A 6,498-nucleotide genomic window follows, 5' to 3' on the forward strand; every position below is an offset into this window, starting at 1 on the left:
GAAATGTCTGTTTCATGTCCAGCATGAGATGTGGATCAGTACTAGCATGTATGTTTTATGACATGTTCATGATTTTCTTTTTACATTTCTATGGCATTTTCATGACGTTCAGGGGGTTCCTGGGAGCTGAAAACTGGATTCAAGGACCTCTAGCAGACAGCCAGGGACTGGGCAGACGCAGAGTCGTGTTTGCAGAGAAGCCTCTCAGGACGGCAAACAGAAGGTGATGGGCGGAGTAGTTCTGGAGTATGCTCAGGGGGCCGGCAACGTAGGCAGGACTGCTCTGGAGGCTATAAAGAAGTAAGTAAGTATTTAGAAGTTTAACTCAACATAGTGACTTTTTTTTTTTTTTTTTTTTAGACATACGAAACATACATATGAAAAGTCGTAAAAGTCAGTATAGTATGTCAGAAAAAAAATAGTCGGAGTAAAGTTTGTCGAAAAAACAGAAGTCATACTATATTATGTCGAATACCATAAAAAAAGTCTAGTACAGTTTGTCAAATTTTTTTTTTTAAAAGTCATAGTATAGTATGCAGTTGGAGTATAGTTTGTTGATCATAGTAGTATGTGGAAAACAATTTGTATTGGTATAGTATGTCATAAAAATTAAAAAAAAGTATGTTGAAAAAGTCATAGTGTAGTATGGCGAAAAAAAAGTCAGTATAGTATGCAGGAAAAAAAAAAGTCATTATGATGTAAGAAGTTACAGTATAGCACGTTGAAAAAAGTTGTTAAAAGTCAAATTATAATATGTTGTAAAAAGTCCCTTTGTCTTTTGTCTTGCAGGATCCAGGTCGTCAGTTTTATGACCCACAACTGGGCCTATCATGCGTTCTTAAAGCTCATCACCATCCCACAGACTCTCGCTCTCTTCCTTTGCGGGTGCAGCTTCTGTATTACTGTGTTTGCTAGAGACATTTTCACACCTCCATACAGGCTCACCTGACTAAGTATAAACTTTCACATTTGTTCCGTTCTTCATTGTTGTTTTGTAAATAAATATTCTTATGTATTGGTTTTAAACTGGTCTGGGCTCCTATTTCTGTCATAGTAGTATGCTATGAAAAAATGTCAAGGTATATTACGTCAATAAAAACTCCTAGTATAGTAGGTCATAAAAAACTGTCATTAAAGTATGTAAACAAAAGTCCTAAACAAATCATAGTATGCCTAAAAACAAAGTCATGTACGTTGAAAAAATGTAAATGATAAAAATGCCATAGTATATTATCCCATAAAATGTCTTAAAGTCATAGTATAGTATGCCGAAAAGAGTCATTAAAAAGTCATAGTGTAGTGTAAGGGTGTCACGATATACAAGTATTAACGACAACCATGACACCCTTTAAATAATTTCATATATATGGTCATGTTATATATTCTCTCTTCACCTCCCTACACTGGTATTTTGAGTGTAATTCATTTATCTAAAGAAACAAGCCGCACAATAAACAACATTAAAGTGTAGTGTGTCATATAAATGTCACAAAAGGTTATAGTACACTATAACCTTTTATGTATGTCATAATAGTTGTCATAAAAAGTAATATTATAATCACTATGTCATAAAAACTTCATAGTATAGTATGTCGAAAAAAAGTCATGGTATAATATGTCCAAAAAAAATTAAAAAAGTCATAGTTTAGTATGGCAAAAAAAAAATTGTATAGTATTTTGAAAAAAAATATTATAGTCATAGTTTAGTATCTTCAAAAAAAAAGTCATAATATAGTATGTCTAAAAAAAATTTAAAAGTCATAGTATAGAATGTCATAAAAAAGTTTTTTTTGTGTCTTAACGCAGTTTGACCATAACTCGTTATCTCTATGTCTGGTGCTATACACAGTCGCCATAGTCATTGTCGTAGACTTGAGACATACTCACCTGTACACCAACTTCCAGCAGCGTTGGCTCTCCCAAAGCTCCGTATGTCAGCATCCTCGGACGGCATCTCTCCCTTCGCGGGTAGTTGGTTGAAAGCGTTTTGGATCATCTTCCTCTGATGCTGGCTCCTATGATGACTCCTATAGCCTCTCTCAAGGCTCAGCAGCATTGTCCTCCCCAGCTGCCCCTGGTATGATGTCGGCCTCCACTTTCTCTTGTTCTGGCTCTCTCTCTCGTGCCTTCTCTGGAAAACCAAAGCAAAGGGCAAATTCTTTGAATAGTTTCTCAACAGCTGTTTTTACGGATTTGTTTTTGGTATCACAGCGGAGCACTAAGGGGTTTGTGAGACCTGGGTATTCCAGGATGGGAGGCTCAATCAGTTTATCAATGAGTGTCAATTCAGTGTCTCCTGAGGCCTGTACTACGAAGTGAGTTCAACACACCCAGGATATCTTCTTGTTATCTGGCTTAACCAACCCTAACAAACAAGGTCCCACTAAGCGGTCCTACGCAGGTGGTTATCAACTCAGTAAATAAACCCATGGTTTCTCCATCTGGCTACGAGCGTGTTCACATGAAGGGGGCGGTGTTTGCAGCATCTGACCAATCACAGACATGGACAAGTCTACGGACTTGCAGACAGAAAGGCAGAGCGGCACGTTTTACAAAGGAAGAGCAAACTATATTAGACAAATACGAGGAAGTTAAACACTTAATCCAGATTAAAAGTAACACAGCTGAAGCTGCCAAATGCAGGAAGGACAGCTGGCAAAAGAAAACACTCCCGATGTGTGAATAGGTAAATTAACAGATTTATCAATTTAATGGAACACTCCTAAGTCTGAAATAGCCATCTAGATATAAATAGCTTTAAGAAATGTAATGGATGGATTATACCTCATTATGCACATTAACAAAAATGCGGCGTGTATGACTATTTCAACCTTCAGCTGCGTCCCCGTCTATGTCGGTGTGAAACGGACTCAAGAGCAAGTAAAAAAATAAAAATAAAAATATAATTCAAAGCGGTAATCACCCACAGCATAAATCCAGCTGCCCTTCCTGCATTTGTCAGTTTAAACTGTTTTGTTTTTAGTCTGGATTAGGATTCAAACTTCTTCGTATTTGTGTAATATTATCATACGATCCCCTCACCGAGCTCTGATTGGTCAGTAGTAGGTGCTTTTATATGAGTTGATCTTTTATCTGGAATATAACCTGCTCCGGGGCAGTTCAGCATCTGTTACCATGGCGATCTACCCCGGTAAGAAGTGAACCACCTTCGTAGGACGGAATACCCTGAAGGGTTAACCCTGAAGTTACCACGCTAACGCCAAATCCTGCTCATAGTACAGGCCTCTGGTGACCATGTGTCTAGTGTATGGGAATGTTATGTGGAAGGTTACCTTTATTTCTGGTGGTGACAACCTTTCACTTGTTCTTGGACTCCTCATGTGCTGTTTTCCCAGGAGATGCTGACAGCAGCTCGTAGAAAGGGTTTGCTGTTTTTGAGAACTGTTGTGGGCACCCTCTCCTTTAATCCTTGCACTGGGGCCACTTAAACCGGATGTGGTGTCCAGCGACACGCCCCAGCAATCTCACCTTCCTTTTGGGCACAAAGTTTTCTCAGCCAACCTGGTGAGGGACGTCGAGCTTGGCTTGCAATCCCTCCCAATGGCTCACTACACCTGGTGTAGAGATGAGCTCTGACTTCTCAAACGTCCGCAGTGTTCTGCTTACTTCGTCCTGTAGCTGTTCCATGGTTCCCTTCTCTTCTGGATGGACCACCTGCTGGATCACCCTCCTGGCTGACAGAATGATATCACACAGGCTCAATCTGGTGCTACACATTTAATGAAGATGTTCTGCAAAATGCAAAAATACGTCGCTACACACTAGTGCTTCTACCTTGTACACAGAGATTCTCGTTATTATAGGGAATGAGAATGTGACGTCGCTGACAGCAAGTCCGCCATTTTTGGAGGATAAAAGGTAAGAGAGCCATCTGCTGGCTGATTACTGTAAGTGTCAAAAGCTCACACAAAAAACAACACAGTGAATACGATTCAAAAGCCGAATTGTAGTATATATAGTATACAGTCAAACACAAAGGTGAGCCAACGTTATGGGTTTCATTTTGCAAGATACCGAAAGATTAAATATGCAGTAGTAGTCGGCGTTTTGTTAGTACTCAGTTAACATAACATTAGCTAGCTTATCTTTGTCTGGATGATTGTGTAGTTGGCATTTGGCTTTTAGATCTTAATGTAATATACGCAACTGTTTGTAAACTGGACATCGGCCCCCAAAGATTGACGTATTTTTAATTGCTGACAGGTGTTCACTAATGCCAAAACACATCAGTGACCGTAATGGGTGCCAAACTGTGAAGGTCCTCCTAATTCGTAAGGATCAAAATCATAAACTAACTTCAAGTTTGTAATATATCGCCCCTTTGCCTCTGTCATTTCTGATGATGAACGACTAACAGTTGACAGATTAATAGACCGGTAACAGATAATGTCAGTGTACCGTAGCTCCGTACACGACCCTCCGAAAATGGTGCCCAAGAATGCTCTGCAATTCCCATTCCCTATTCACAATAAACAGAAACAAATTAACACAAATACACACAAATAAAAGATCATACCACCTCTCAAAGTCTTTCGAGGGTGATATATCTCATTCATTTACATACAGATAATCTTTGCTCAACATAACACCATATTTCTTAATAAATCGCCATACAAAAGATTAATATGAGCGATCGGGCAGGCAGGCAGAGGAGCAGAGGAGCAGAGTACAGCAGAGACTCCGGCCCTGCAGACCAAAGCTACGGTCTCCCCCGCGTCCTCCGACCGCGGCCAACACTGTTTTGCAAGACCGCTTCACTAGATATAACTTTGATGCTTCTGTGTAGTTTGTGTTGGAGTCTTGTCTGAACACAAAAAAGTCATATTATAGCATGTGATTTAAAAAAAAAAAAAGTCATAGTAAAGTATGTCAAAAAAAAAAGTTATAGTATGTCGAAAAAAAAGTAATAGTATAGTATGTAGGAAAAAAAAGAAAAAAAAAAAAAAAAGTAATAGTATAGTATGTAGGAAAAAAAAAAAAAAAGTAATAGTATAGTATGTAGGAAAAAAAAAAAAAAAAAAAAAAAAAGTAATAGTATAGTATGTAGGAAAAAAAAAAAAAAAAAAAAAAAATTAATGGTAAGTGATTTAGGAAAAAAAAAAAAAAAAAAAAAAAAAGTAATAGTATAGTATGTAGGAAAAAAAAAAAAAAAAAAAAAAGTAATATTATATTATGTAGGAAAAAAAAAAAAAAAAAAAAAAGTAATAGTATAGTATGTAGGAAAAAAAAAAAAAAAAAAAAAGTAATAGTATATTATGTAGGAAAAAAAAAAAGTAATAGTATAGTATGTAGGAAAAAAAAAAAAAAAAAGTAATAGTATAGTATGTAGGAAAAAAAAAAAAAAAAAAAAGTAATAGTATAGTATGTAGGAAAAAAAAAAAAAAAAAAAGTAATAGTATAGTATGTAGGAAAAAAAAAAAAAAAAAAAAAGTAATAGTATAGTATGTAGGAAAAAAAAAGAAAAAAAAAAAGTAATAGTATAGTATCTAGGAAAAAAAAAAAAAAAGTAATAGTATAGTATGTAGGAAAAAAAAAAAAAAAAAAAAAGTAATAGTATAGTATGTGAATTTCTTTTTAGAAAAAGTCATAGTATAGTATGTAGTAAAAACGTTATAGTACTGTGTGCACCTACGTACCTACCAAAGTAGTTTTGCTGCCTAAACCTAAATTGTTATGTACCATAAGTAAGGGTCAGTATTTGGGTGATAGAAATGCAGCCTCCTCTACTGCACAAACATCATGTTGTAGTACATTAGCTAGCTGCTAACCGGATAACGTTGTCCATGAGGAGGGATCACTGTCAAGGCCATGTGCTCCTACCAGCTCACTAAGCCGGCGGCTGTAAACCAAACATTAGCAGCTAACGCTAACCAGCTATACCGACACAGTCAATGCTAATAAACACATCCAGAAGCTAACACAGCGCCACCGAAGTACAGAGTAAACATCGTCCTAGCCCAACATATCTAAATAACATCACAAACCTACCTGCAAAATGTAGAAATATCGCTTCAGGTTGGAAATCACGACGCAACGTTTCCGACGTCCTTCTTGTACTCAGCATTCTCATCATCTCCCGTAATCACGCGAGACTTCGCGGTGACTCTCGCGACACGTACACTGCTCGTTTAGCGATACCTAGTGGTGAACCAGCGGTACTGCTGCTTAACAATGACACTGACCATGAATAACATTGTACCCTAAATTCTAACTACAATGAACACTTTATTCCCATAAACACAAAGGAAACATAACATAACTGTCTTAACTTAAATTAGCAGACAGTAAATTATTCTGTTTAATAACCTACACATGGCGCAAAGTCATAGTATAGTGTGTCATTAAAATGCAATAATATAGTATAGTATGTTAGAAAAAAAATCATATAAAGCCATAGTATATTATATTATAAAAAATGTATAAAAAGTCATAGTATGTCATAAAAATGCCATGGTATAGTATGTCATAATAAAAATC

The sequence above is a fragment of the Sebastes umbrosus genome, chromosome 9 (assembly GCF_015220745.1).
Source record: "Sebastes umbrosus isolate fSebUmb1 chromosome 9, fSebUmb1.pri, whole genome shotgun sequence".
NCBI classification, from domain to species: Eukaryota; Metazoa; Chordata; class Actinopteri; order Perciformes; family Sebastidae; genus Sebastes; species Sebastes umbrosus.